The sequence below is a fragment of the Hypanus sabinus genome, chromosome 2, assembly GCF_030144855.1.
Source record: "Hypanus sabinus isolate sHypSab1 chromosome 2, sHypSab1.hap1, whole genome shotgun sequence".
NCBI classification, from domain to species: domain Eukaryota; kingdom Metazoa; phylum Chordata; class Chondrichthyes; order Myliobatiformes; family Dasyatidae; genus Hypanus; species Hypanus sabinus.
This window is the reverse complement of record NC_082707.1, coordinates 18,245,611-18,259,802: the sequence shown is the minus strand read 5'-3', so window position 1 is coordinate 18,259,802 and position 14,192 is coordinate 18,245,611. Positions and strand designations below refer to the sequence as shown.

At 43.5% G+C, this 14,192-nt stretch overlaps 1 protein-coding gene across 3 annotated transcripts in view; it reads left to right on the top strand.

Annotated features, from left to right (window-relative positions):
• Positions 1 to 14,192, top strand: part of LOC132406674 (P2Y purinoceptor 1-like) — a 273,564-nt gene that overhangs the window by 204,960 nt on the left and 54,412 nt on the right. The gene's annotated exons all lie outside the window — the stretch shown is intronic.

Below are 14,192 nucleotides of genomic sequence, written 5' to 3'. Positions count from 1 at the left end.
GCGATTATAATTGCACCTTTGTAGTACTCGCGCTTCCCTGGTAAAAGATCTTCGAATTGACACGTTAATGATTTTACATTGCATACAGTACAAAGTACTGTACAGATTACGCTGCTAGCGTTTAGGGCAGCGTGAAAGCCCTCCGCCTCGGCGGCGTTCAGCAGCTTCCCCTCCGTTTTCAAGACTGAAAGTCCCGAGTGGAGTCTCCGGAGAACAGTCGCACACAGATGCAGAAGGGTTCTTCATTGCTGTGTCCGTCACACTTCTTTACAAGTCAGGTTTGTTAGCCCTGGGCTAAACCTCCGAACCTGCAGGACCCGTACTTTGGCCTCGACCTTTTAACCTGTTCAGCGTGGGTGACCCTACCAAAACCCAAAGCATAAAATCCTGATTTCAACCGGCAAAGCTCTCTGGGCTATTGGATGATTGCATCTTCTGATGCTCTTTCAGATTCCCCGTATTTTCACTCTTTTAAGTTTCGCGTTTCCCACGAAGCCCGCCTCGCCGAGCTGATAGATAAACGTCAAATGTCCCCCAACACTTCGCACCCTGTACGCACTGTAAACGCAGAGGCAAGGCGCTGAGTTGAAAGAGAAGCAAATTCAGGTGAACTATCCAGACAGGAATGTTTGCAATTCTTGATGCAGTTCAGGGCAGACTGGAGAACTCCTCTACTAAGGCATTACGGGTGGAACTAAGAAATCAGAAAAGGCTGACCACAGTAATGTCGGCAATATTACAGACCATTCAATAGTCCGGCGGATTTAGAGAAACGAATTTGCAGGGGGATTTGCAGGTTGTTGTAAGAAACATAACATTGTTATAGTAGGTGATTTTAACTTCCTACATATTGACTGGGGATCCCATACTATCAAAGGGCTGAATAGAATGGAGTTTATCAAATGTGTTCAGGAGAGCTTCCTTCAGCAGTATGTACAAATGCCAACCAGAGAGTGTGTGATACTGGATCTGCTATGAGGGAATGAGACAGGGCAGGAGACAAAAGTTTGTATAAGGGAACATGTTGAAACTGCTGATCATACTGCTGTTAGTTTCAAAGTAAATACAAGAGAAGATAGGTTTGATCCATGGCTTGAGATTTCAAATTGGAAAAAGGCCAATTTTGATAGTCTTAGAAATGATTTGGCAAGTATGGATTGGGACAGTCTGCTTTCTTGCAAAGGTGTACTTGGTAAGTGGGAGGCTTACAAAGGCAACATTTGCAGCGTACAAATCTTGCGGATACTTATCAGATTAAAAGGTAAAGGTAACCTTGGATTTTAAAAGATATTGAGGGCCTGGTTAAGAGAAAACAGAGGCACATAGCAGGTATAGACAAGTAAATTATGTGCTTATGCAGAAGAAAAGCAAGAGAACACTTAAGAAAGAAATGAGGAGGGCTAAAAGAAGACTTGAAGTTGCTCAAGCAAAGAAGGTGAAGAAATATCGACAGATATGTTAAGAGCAAAAGGATTGCAAGGGACAAAGTCGGTCCTCTGGAAGATCAAAATGGTAATCCATATGTGCAGCAAAAACAGATGGGGCAGGTCTTATACAAAGAAAATCTGCAGATGCTGGATATCCAAAAACACACTCACATTTGCCTCATTTATATAGACTCTGTGTCCATCACTGAGTAAATACAGGTTCTAAAAATGTATTTAAGACCACCCCCAACACAGACACAAAATGCTGGAGGAACTCAGCAGGCCAGGCAGCATCAAGGCAAAGTAGATGACGTTTTGAGCTGAGACCCACACTTTCCACAGTTCCCCAGCCCTTTATCTCTTTCATCAATCGATTTCCAGCTCTTTACTTCACCATTCCCCACTCCCAGATTCACCTATCACCTACTACCTTATATTTCTTCCTCCCCTCCCCTACCTTCTTACTCTGACTTCTCATCTTTTTACTCCAGTCCTGATGAAAGGGATCAGCCCAAAACATCAACTGTTTATTCTTTTCCATAGATGCTGCCTGACCTGCTGAGTTCCTCCAGCATTTTGTGTCTGTGTTGGGGGTGGTCTTAAATACATTTTTAGAACCTGTATTTACTCAGTGATGGACACAGAGTCTATATAAATGAGGCAAAGCAGCATCAACCTCATGGACCCTGTAGAGATTACAGGAAGAGGTGTTTGCTGTCCTCAGGCAAATCAGGGTAGATAAATCCCCAGGGCCCGACAAGTGTTCCCTTGGACCCTGTGAGAGACAAGTGCAGAAATTGCTGGGGCCCCAGCAGAGAGTTTTAAATCATCCTTAGTGACAGGAAAGGTACCAGAAGGCTGGAGGATAGCCAGTGTTGTTCCGCTGTTTAATAAAGGTTCTCAACATAAACCAGGAAATTACAGGCTAGTGAGTCTGACATTAGTTGTGGGAAAGTTATTGGAAGGTATTCCAAGGGACCGGATATATATATATATATATATATATATATATATAAACGATCGAGGTCATAATGAAGTTGACTGGCTCAGTAAATTTGCGGATGACGCCAAGCTTGAGGGTGTAGTGGACAGCAAGGAAGGCTATCGCAGCTTACAGGGAGATGTGGGTCAGCTGGAAAAATAGGCTGGAATCTAATGCAGGTAAGGCAAGGAGTTACACTACAGTAGGGCCATCCAGGGTAGGTCTTACCCAGTGAGAGGTAGGGCACTGAGGATTGTGGTAGAACAAAGGGATCTGGGAATACAGATCTCAAAATAATTGAAAGTGGCATCACAGCTAGAAAGGGTCATAAGGACAGCTTTTGGCACTTTGGCCTTCATAAATCAATGTATTGAGTACAGGAGATGTGATGTTATGTTCAAGTTGTATAAGACATTGATGAGCTGTAATTTGGAAGTTTGCGTGCAGTTCTGGTCATCTACCTATAGGAAAGATGTAAACAAAATTGAAACAGTATAGAGACAGTTCTGGATGACCTGAGTTATAAGGAAAGATTGAATAGGTTAGGAGTTTATTCATAAGAACGTAGAAGATTGAGAGGAGATTTGATAGAGGTATACAAAATTATGAGGGGTATACATAGGGTAAATGCAAGCAGGCTTTTTCTGCTGAGGTTGGGTAAAACTACAACCTGATGTCATGGGTTAAGGGTGAAAGGTGAAAAGTTTAAGGGGAACATGAGGAGAAACTTCTTCTCTCCAAGAGTCATGAGAGTGTGGAAAGAACTGCCAGCATAGGTGGTGCATCTGGATTTCAGTGTATAGGCTACATTTGGAAAGGTACCTGGATATTAGGGGTGTGGGGGTGCAGGTCAATGGGAGAAGGCAGTTTAAATGGTTTCAGCATGGACTAGATGGGCCAAAGGGCCTGTTTCTGTGCTGTACTTCTATACCATTCCATGAGTCTTAATTTGTTAGATTCCCCAGAGCAAATGCAGATAGAGGCAATGAACAAGTTATAACGTCTCCATTACTCAGTTATACAGTTTTGATGCAAAGACAACAAATGCTGACCACCCATCCAATTCAGATTCAGAATCAGGTTTATACTCTCTGTCTGATATGACATATAGTCACGGATTCACAGAGCACTACATCACAGAAATATGCACCTCTGCCTATTTATTCCATGCCAAACTATTATGCTGCCTAGTTCCATCGATCTGCACCCATACCATAGCCCTCCATAGCCCCCCCAATCCTAGTACCTATACAGATTTCTCTTAAATTCAGAAATCGACCCTGAATCCTCCACCTCTGCTGATAGCTGATTCCGCACTCACACCGCCCTCATGGTCCCCTTAAACATTTCATCTTTCACCCTTAACTCATGACTTCTAGCTCTAGTCTTATGAAATGTTTTGCACCAGTACAACAAGACATAAAAGTTTCTATAAGTTACAAAATAAATAAAAGATAAAAAGAAAGGAAACAATGAGGTAGTATACATGGATTTGTGGACTTTTCAGAAAACTGATTATAGAACACAGAACTTTACAGCATAGTATAGGCACTTCAACCCACAATGTTGTGCTGAACATTATTTATTTATCTTAAGATTGATCTAACTGTTGTTCCCTACATAGCCCTCCATTTTTATATCATCCATATGCCTATCTCTGTATCTGCCTTTACCACTACCCCTGGCAGGGCGTTACATGCACCCACCACTCTCTGTGTAAAGAACCTATCTCTGACATCCCTCCTACAGTATACTTTCCTCTGACCTTCCAGTAGATTGTTAATAGAAACATAGAAAACCTACAGCGCAATACAGGACCTTTGGCCCACAAAGCTGTGCCAAACATGTCCTTGCCTTAGAAATTACCTAGGGTTAGCCAGAGCCCTCTATTTATCTGAGCATCATGAGACTGTCCAGGAGTCTCTTACGAACCACTGAGGTAAGACTCACTGGTCTTATTGCTTATTGAGAAAGTAAGCATGGGTGCATGGGATCCAAGGGGACATTGTTTTGTGGATCCAGAACTGGCTTGCCCACAGAAGGCAAAGAGTGGTTGTAGACGGGTCATATTCTGCATGGAGGTCGGTGACCAGTGGTGTGCCTTAGGGATCTGTTCTGGGACCCGTACTCTTCGTGATTTTTATAAATGACCTGGATGAGTAAGTAGAGGGATGGGTTAGTAAGTTTGCTGATGGGAGTATGTGGGTAGTGTGGAGGGCTGTCAGAGTTTACAGCAGGACATTGGTAGGATGCAAAACTGGGCTGAGAAATGGCAGATGGAGTTTAACCCAGATAAGTGTTAAGTGGTTCATTTTGGTAGGTCAAATACGACGACAAAATATAGTATTAATGGTAAGACTCTTGGCAGTGTGGAGGATCAGAGGGATCTTGGGGTGCGAGTCCAAAGGGCCTGCGCAGGTTGATGCTGTGATTAAGAAGGTGTACGGTGTATTGGCCTTCATTAATCGTGGAATTAAATTTAGGAGCTGAGAGGTAATGTTGCAGATATATAGGACCCTGGTTAGATCTCACTTGGAGTACTGTGCTCAGTTCTGGTCGCACATCTGGAAGGATGTGGAAGCCATAGACAGGGTGCAGAGGAGATTTACAAGGATGTTGCCTGGATTGGGGAGCACGCCTTATTAAAACTGGTTGAGTAAACTTGGCCTTTTCTCCCTGAAGCGACGGAGGATGAGGGGTGACCTAATCGAGGTTTATAAGATGATGAGAGGCATTGATCGTATGGATAGTCAGAGGCTTTTTCCCAGGGCTGAAATGGTTGCCACAAGAGGACACAGGTTTAAGGTGCTGGGGAGTAGGTACAGAGGGGATGTCAGGGGTGAAGTTTTTACTCATAGAGTGGTGAGAGTGTGGAATGGGCTGCCAGTGATGGTGGTAGAGGTGGATACAATAGGGACTTTTATGAAACTTTTAGATAGGTACATGGAGTTTAGTAAAATAGAGGGCTATGGGAAAGTCTAGTAATTTCTAAGGTAGGGACATGTTCAGCACAACTTTGTGGGCCAAAGGGCCTGTATTGTGCTGTAGGTTTTCTATGTTTCTATGTAAATATTAATAGACAATAGGTGCAGGAGTAGGCCATTTGGCCCTTTGAGCCAGCACCGCCATTCACTGTGATCATGGCTGATCATCCGCAATACCCCATTCATGCCTTCTCCTCATATCCCTTGATTCTGCTATCTTTAAGAGCTCTATCTCCTGAATATTTCTTCCGTACATTTCCCTGAGAACATCTGTTCGCAATTTATGCTTCCAAGTTCATACCTGATAGCCTCATATATCCTCTTACTCCAATTAAACGCTTTCCTAACTTGTCTGTTCCAACCCGTCTCTAGTGCTATGATAAAGGAGATAGAATTGTGATCGCTATCTCCAAAATGCTCTCCCACTGAGAGATCTGACACCCGACCAGGTTCATTTCCCGATACCAGATCAAGTACAGCCTCTCCTCTTGTAGGCTTATCTACATACTGTGTGAAGAAACCTTCCCGAACACACCTAACAAATTCTACCCCATCTAAACCCCTCGCTCCAGGGACATGCCAATCGATATTTGGGAAAATAATGTCACTCACCATAACAACCCTGTCATTATTACATCTTCCCAGAATCTGTTTTCCTATCTGCTCCCTAATGTCCTGTTACTATTGGGTGGTCTATAAAAAACACCCAGTAGAGTTATTGACCCCTTCCTGTGCCTAACTTCCACCCACAGAGACTCGGTATACAATCCCTCCATGTTTTCCTCCTTTTCTGTAGCTGTAACACTATCCACCCCCCACCTCTTTTGCCTCCCTCATGGTCCTTTCTGAAACATCTAAAGCCTGGCACTCTTAAGTAACTATTCCTTCCCCTGAGCTATCCAAGTCTCTGTAATGGCCACAGCATCATAGCTCCAAGTACTGATACACACTCTGAGCTCATCCACTTTGTTCATAATACTCCTTCCATTAAAATAAACACATCTCAAACCATCGGTCTGAGCACGTCCCTTCTCTGTCACTTGCCTATCCTCCCCTTCGCACTGCCTTCAAGCTCTCTCTATTTGTGAGACAACCACCTCTTCCTCCTTCTCTTCAGATTGGTTCCCAACCCCCCTCCCCAGCAATCCAAGTTTAAATGCTCCCCAACAGGCTTTGCAATTCTCCCCGCCAGGATATTGGTCCCCCTGGGATTCAAGTGCCACCTATCCTTTTTGTACAGATCACAACTGACCCAAAAGAGGTCCCAATGATCCAAAAATCTGAATCCCTGCTTCCTGCTTCAATCCCTCAGCCATACATTTATCCTCCACCTCACTCTATTCCCATACTCACTGTCACAATGGCACAGGCAGTAATCCCAAGAATACTACCTTTGTGGTCCTGCTTCACAACTTCCTTCCTAACTCTGCGTAGTCTGTTTTCAGGACTTCCTCCCTTTTCCTGTCTGTGTTGTTGGTATCAATATGTACCATGACCTCTGGCTGTTCTACTTCCCACTTCAGGATATCGTGGATGCAATCAGAAACATCCCAGACCCTGAATCCTGGGAGGCAAACTACCATCCATGCTTCTTTCCTGCATTCACAGAATCGCCTGTCTTACCCCCTAAGTATAGAATCCTCTATTGCTGCTGCCATCCTCTTCCTTTCCCTACCCTTCTGAGCCACGGGGCCAGTCTCTGTGCCAGAGATGCAGCCACTGTTGCTTCCCCCAGGTAGGCCATCCCCCCTAACAGTACTCAAGCAGGAGTACTTATTGTCAAGGGGTACAGCCTCAGGGGTGCTCTCCAGCCTCCCTTCCCTTTTCTCTCCTGACTGTTACCCACTTATCTGTCTCCCGAGACCCAGGAGTGACTACCTGCCTATAGGTCCTCTCTATCACCTTCTCACTTACTCTGACCAGACGAAGGTCATTGAGCTGCATCTCCAGTTCCCTATAGATTATGTTGTTCTTCTGACACTTGATTGCCTTTCAATGAGCCCACCCTGTCAAGCTTCTGAACTCTACTTTATGGTCATACCTAGTTATTTTTCCCAGTTAAAGGGCCAAATTGAGTAATCCTAGCATTGTGTGCAATTCTAGTTGCCCTGTTATGGGAATGGTGTGCAGGTGCTGGAAATGGTTCAGAAGAGGAGTACTCAGATGCTGGCTGGATTCCTGAGCTTCGAGGAGAGATTGGACCAACTATAAGATCCTAAGACCATAAGACGTAAGAGCAGAATTAGGTTTAGTCTACCATTCCATCATGGCTGATTTATTGTCCCTCTCAACCTCACTCTCTTGCCTTCTTACCATAACTTTTGACGCCCTGACTAATCAAGACCCGCTTTAAATATACTTTTATATACTTTAAATATAATATGACTTGGCCTTCACAGCATCCCGTGGCAATGGATTTTACAGATTCACTACTCTCTGGCTAAAGAAATTCCTCTTCATCCCTGTTCCAAGCCAGCACATATTTTCTTAGATAAGGGTCCCAAAACTGCTCACAATGCTCCAAATGCAGTCTGACCAATGCCTTATAAAGCCTCAGTATTTCATCCTTACTGGTATATTCTAGTTCTCTCAAAATTAATGCTAATATTGTATTTACCTTCCTTACCACCGACTTAACCTACAAGTTATCCTTCCTCCAGAAGGACTTTCAAGTCCCTTTGTAGCTCTGATTTTTGAATTTTCTCCCTGTTTAGAAAATACCCTATGCCTTCATTCCTTCTACAAAAGTACATGCCCATATACTTCCCTACACAGTATTCCATCTGCCATTTTTCCCATTCTCCCAAACTGTCTAACTCCTTCTGTAGACTCCCTGTTTCCTTAACATTACTTGCCCCTTCACCTACCTTCATATCATCTGTAAACTTGGCCACAAAGTCATGAATACAGAAATTCATCTGAACACCAACCCCTACGTACACATGAGAGCCAACTCGAAAAGGCCCCTTTATTCTCACTCTTTGCCTCCTGCCAGTTAGCCAATCTTCTATCCATGCTAGTGTGTTTCCTGTAATACCTGCTTATCTTGTTTAACAACCTCATGTGTGGTACCTTGCAAAGGCCTTCTGAAGTTCAAAGTAAACAACATATACCATTTCTCAAACACAAAATACTCTGCAGAGGCTAGGGTCAGAGCAACACACAACACGCTGGAGGAACTCAGCAGGTCAGGCAGCATCCGTGGAAATGAACAGTCAACGTTACGGGCTGAAACCCTTCATCAGGACTGAAGGGACTGGGTATATTCTGTCTTGTCTTGGATACTTAACTATCCTAAGGCTTGGCTGAGCACAGCTGCAGGCTCTAGTTTTAGTAATAAAAAACTTTTGGTTTTGGCCCGAAACATCATTATTACCTCCTCCCATAGATGCTGTCTGGCCTGCTGAGTTCTACCAGCATTTTGTGTTTTTTATTTATTTCCAGCATCTGCAGATTCACTCGTGTTGCCTCTAGTTTTAGTAAGGTGTTCTTTTCCTCTGAGTGTAGATGTAGCTACTGCGCTGATAATTGAGCCGGGTTTAGTGATTTGTTCCTTGTCTGAGATGTGCTAACTTTAGGAGACCTCCCGTCTCCCTGATAAACACATCTACATGAAGTGCACCGAGCTGCAGCTCTTTAGAGACTGTGTTATGCAACTGGAGCTACAGCTCAATGACCTTTGGCTGATACGGGAGAATGTGCGGAGGAGATAGATAGGAGCTACAGGGAGGTAGTCATCTGTAAGTTGAAGGACGCATGTAATAAGTATACTGCTTTGGATACTGGTGTGTGTGTGTGTGTGTGTGTGGGCGGGGGGGTTAGTGGGAAGTTGGCCTACCAGGAAGAAACCGCAATGAGCAGATCTCTGGCCACGAGTCCAGAGTCCAACTCTGTAGCTCAGAAGAAAATGGTGGAGTACGGTTGTGATAGGTGATTACATAGTTAGAGAAGCAGACAGGAGATTCAGAGGATGTAAAAAAGACACCTGGGTGGTACTTTGCCACCCAGGTGTCAGAATCAGGGATGGCTTGGATTAGCTCTATTCTAAACAGAAAGGCTGAGCAACCAGAAGTCATGGTACAGTGCATATTGATAACAATGACATACAGTGTCTATAAAAAGTATTCACCCCCTTCGAAGCTTACATGTTTTATTGTTTGACAACATTGAATCACAATGGATTTACTTTGGCTTTTCTGACACAGATCAACAGAAAAATAAGCTTGTCAAAGTGAAAAACAGATCTCTAGAAATTGATCTAAATTAATTACAAATATAAACTACAAATAATTGATTGCATAAGTGTTTGTCCTCCTTTAATGTGACAAACCAAATCATCACAGGTGCAGCCAATTTGTTTCAGAAGGCACATAATTAATTAAACGGATATCTGTTTTTGGAGACTTGGGTGCAGTAAAGTTACTTCTGCCACCTTCAACAGGACCCTCCCTCCCTACCCCTCTCAGTTTTTTGCAGGGATCATTCCCCCCGCGACTCCCTGGTCCACACGTCCCTCCCCACAGACCTCCCACCTGGTACTTATCCCTGCAAGTGCACCTGTCCCCACACCTCCCCCCTTACCACCATTCTGGGCCCCAGATAGTCCTTTCAGGTGAGGCAACACTTCACCTGCGAGTCTGCTGGAGTCGTCTATTGCATCCAGTGCTCCCGGTGCGGCCTCCTCTACATCAGCGAGACCCAACGCAGATTGGGGGACCACTTCGTCGAGCACCTACGCTCCGTCCGTCACAATAAACAGGATCTCCCGGTTGCCACCCACTTCAACTCTGCCTCTCATTTCCATCTAGATATGTCCATTCATGGCCTCCTCTACTTCCATGATGAGGCCAAACTCAGGTTGGAGGAGCAACACCTCATCTACCGTCTGGGTATCCTCCAGCTGGTGGTATGAACATTGAATTCTCCAATTTCTGGTAATTCCCTCCCCCTCCCCCTTCCCCCATCCCAGGTCCCTCTCTGCCTCTCTCCCCTTTCAACTTTCTGCTTCTTTATCTCTGCAGTTCTTTCATGCTTATCCCCTCCCCCTCCCCCATTATCTTTCCTCTGATTGGTTTTCCACCTGGCGCCTCTGGGCCCTACCCCCTCCCCTATATTACTGGGCTTCGGCCCTCTCTTCCCCCCCATTCCTGATGAAGGGTCTCGGCCTGAAACATTGGCTACTCTTTTCTCACGGATGCTGCCTGACCTGCTGAGTTCTTCCAGTGTTATGTACGTATGCTTTGATCCACAGCATCTGCAGTTGTATTTTTGTGTTTTGAAGTTATCTCAATTGATTGCAGTAAAAATACCACCTGTATCTTGAAGGTCCAACTGCTGGTGAGTCAGTATCCTGGCAAAAACTACATCATAAAGTCAAACGACCACTCGAGCAACTGTGTGAGAAAGGTAATTGAAAAGCACAAGCCAGGAGATGGATACAGAGAATTTCCATGCTACTGAATATCCCTTGGAGTACAGTTAAGTTAATCATCAAGAGGTGGAAAGATAATGGCACACTGTAAATTCGCCTAGAGCAGGTTGTCCTCAAAAACTGTGACTGTGCAAGAAGGGGACTAGTGAAGGAGGCCACCAGGAGACCTATGACAACTCTGGAGGAGTTGCAAGCTTCAGTGGCTGAGATGGGAGAGACTGCGCATACAACAACTGTTGCCCAGGTGCTTGATCAGTCACAGCTGTATGGGAGAGTGCAAAGAGGAAGCCACTGTCGAAAAATACTCACATGAAATCTCGGGAGAGTCTGAAGTTAGCTGGAAGAAAGTTCTATGGTCTGTTGAAACCAAAATTGAGCTTTTTGGCTATCATCTAAACACTATGTTTAGTGTAAGCCAAACACTGCACATGAAAGTCACACCATCCCTACTGTGAAGCATGGTGGTGGCTGTATCATGCTTCACTGCAGCCAGCCCTGGAAGGCTTGCGAAAGCAGAGGGTAAAATAAATTCAGCAAGATACAGGGAAATCCTGGAGGAAAACCTGGTGCAGTCTGCAAGAGAACTGCAACTTGGGAGAAGGTTTGTTTTCCAGCAAGACAGTGGCCTCAAGACTAAAGCCAAAGCCACACAGGAATGGCTTAAAAACAACAAAGTTAATGTCCAAGTCAGAGACCAGACCTCAATCCAATTGGGTATTTGTGGCTGGACTTGAAAAAGGCTGTTCACTCACAATTCCCATTCAATCTGACAGAGCTTGAGCAACATTGTAAGGAAGAATGGGGAAAAATTGCAGTGTCCAGACATGCAAAGCTGATAGAAGCCTATCCACAAAGGCTCAAGGCTGTAATTGTTGTCAAAGGTACATCTACTAAATGCTGACTTGGTGGGGGAAATATTTACAGTATGTATTCAATTATTTTGGATTTTATACTTGTAATTTATTTAGATCATTTTGTAGAGATCTGTTTTCATTTTGACACAAAAGAATCTTTTTCTTTTGATCAGTGTCAAAAAAGCCAAATTGAATCCACCATGATTCAACGTTGTAAAACAATAAAATATGAAAACTTCTGGGGGTGGGGGAGTTGAATACTTTTTATAGGCACTGTATGTAGGAAATAGGAGGAAGAGAGAATATAGGGAGTTAGGTAGAAAGCTGAAAAGTGGAATTTTCAGGAGAGTAACCTCTGGCCATGCCTTTGCCATGGACCAGTGGAGGTAAGAAAAGGATAATATGGTAGATAAATGCTTGGCTAAGGAATTGGTGCAGGGGGAAGAGTTTCATATTTCTGTATCATTGGGATCTCCTCTAGGGAAGGTATGACCTGTACAAAAAGGGTAGATTACAGTGGAAATTCTGATATTCTTGAATTTTTGGCATACTGCTTGTGTCTTTCATAGTGAGGACTAACACAAAATACTGATTAAGTTCATCCACCATTTCTTTGTCTACCATTACTACCCCTCCAGTGTCATTTTACAATTGGCCAGTATCCACTCTCACCTCTCCTTTATGCTTTATATATTTGAAGCGACTTTTGCTACACGATTTTATATTGTTGGCTAAAGTGGTTCAAGCTGACAGGAAGGCAACAGTAACTCAAGTAGCTACATGTTAGAATAGTGATGTGCAGAAACGCATCTCTAAATGCACAACACCTTGAACCTTGATGTGAATGGGCTACAGTAGCAGAAGACCACGAGCATATACTGTGTGGATCAGTGCATTGAGACAGAACAAGGTTAAAAAATAACAATAATAAAGTGTCATCATTAATGATTTAGGGTAAGACTTTCAGGATGAACGGAGGGAAAATATCTTCACCGAGAGTTGGTGAACCTTTGGAATCTTTGCCCCAGAGCGTCGTGAAGGCTAAGTGATGATATAAGATAATGGAGGCACAAAGGAGATCAGGAGATATTGAGAGGAGACTGAGTATGAGTTTGTGGTTGAGGATGAGCTGTAATCATATTGAATAGCAGAGCAGACTCAATTGTCCAAATGGCCTACCCTGCCCTTATTTTCACACTCCATGGCACTTACTGCTGGCATCCTTATGGGTCCCAACTTCCTGTGGTCCATCTCACCCAGCAAGAACATCCACAACTGGTGACCATTGAAGCTTCCACATAGACCTCACGGGAACCTAACAAGAAGCCATAAAACATAGTTGCAGAATTAGGCTATTTAGCCCATCAAGTCTGCTCTGTTACTAGATCATGGCTGATTTACTTTTTCTCTCAACCCCATTCTGCTGCCTTCTTCACATAATCTTTGACACCCTGACTAATCAAGAACCTACCAACCTTCACTTTAAATATACCCAATGACTTGGCCTCCACAACCATCTTTAGTAATAAGTTCCACAGATTCACCATCCTCTGCTAAAGGCATTCTTCCTCAGCTCTATTCTAAACAGACATCCTTCTGTTCTTTGGCTCTGACATCTGGACCTAGACTCTTCCATAATTGGAAACATCCTTTCCATGTTCTTTCAGTAGCTTTCAATGATATTCCCATTGTTCTTCTAAACTCCAGAGAGTACAAGCCCAGAGCCACCAAATGCTCTTCATACGTTAATCCTTTCATTCCTGGGATCATTGTTGTGAACTCCCTCTGGACTGTCTCTAATGCCAACCCATCCTTTCTTTACACTGTAGCCTTTCATTAGAATCTCCTGCACTGTAACTTATATTCATCATATCTATTTTTGTGTGATTTTATTCTCTTATATATTGTCTGAAACTTGATATTTAATTTTTATATCTTGTTCAACATAAAGCACTTTGAACTGCCTTGTGTTTGAAACATGCCATACAAATAAACTTGCTTGCTTGATTGCTTAGATATGAGGCCCAGTATGGCTCACAATACTCCAAGTGCAGTCTGACCAATGCCTGGTAATCCCTTCAGCCTTCCTTTATCTCTCTGAATGTCAATGATAAAAAAAATTCTAAAAATTAGAAAATAATAAACTAATTTAAAACTACATTCGGGTAATGACAAGTAATTATGAACACTGATCGTTATCAACCTTCTCATCTGCCCAATGATTTTCATCATCATCCCTGATGAAGATGGTGGAGTTTGTTACCAAAACATCAGTTATAATTGATACCAGCACCCAGCACAAAGCCCGAGGGGTTTATTCGTCATATATACCGGGAAGGCACTAGATCCTTCTTCTCATCCATTTTGCTGTGTACTACGTTAAGGTGTCAGCACTTACTCTCCCCAGAGTGGATGCCTGTAACATGTAACCACTGAGAGAAAAGCATCTCATCTTTTGATTATGAAACTTGAACCATCTGAGCACAAAAACAAAATAGGAAAACCAGTACTGTC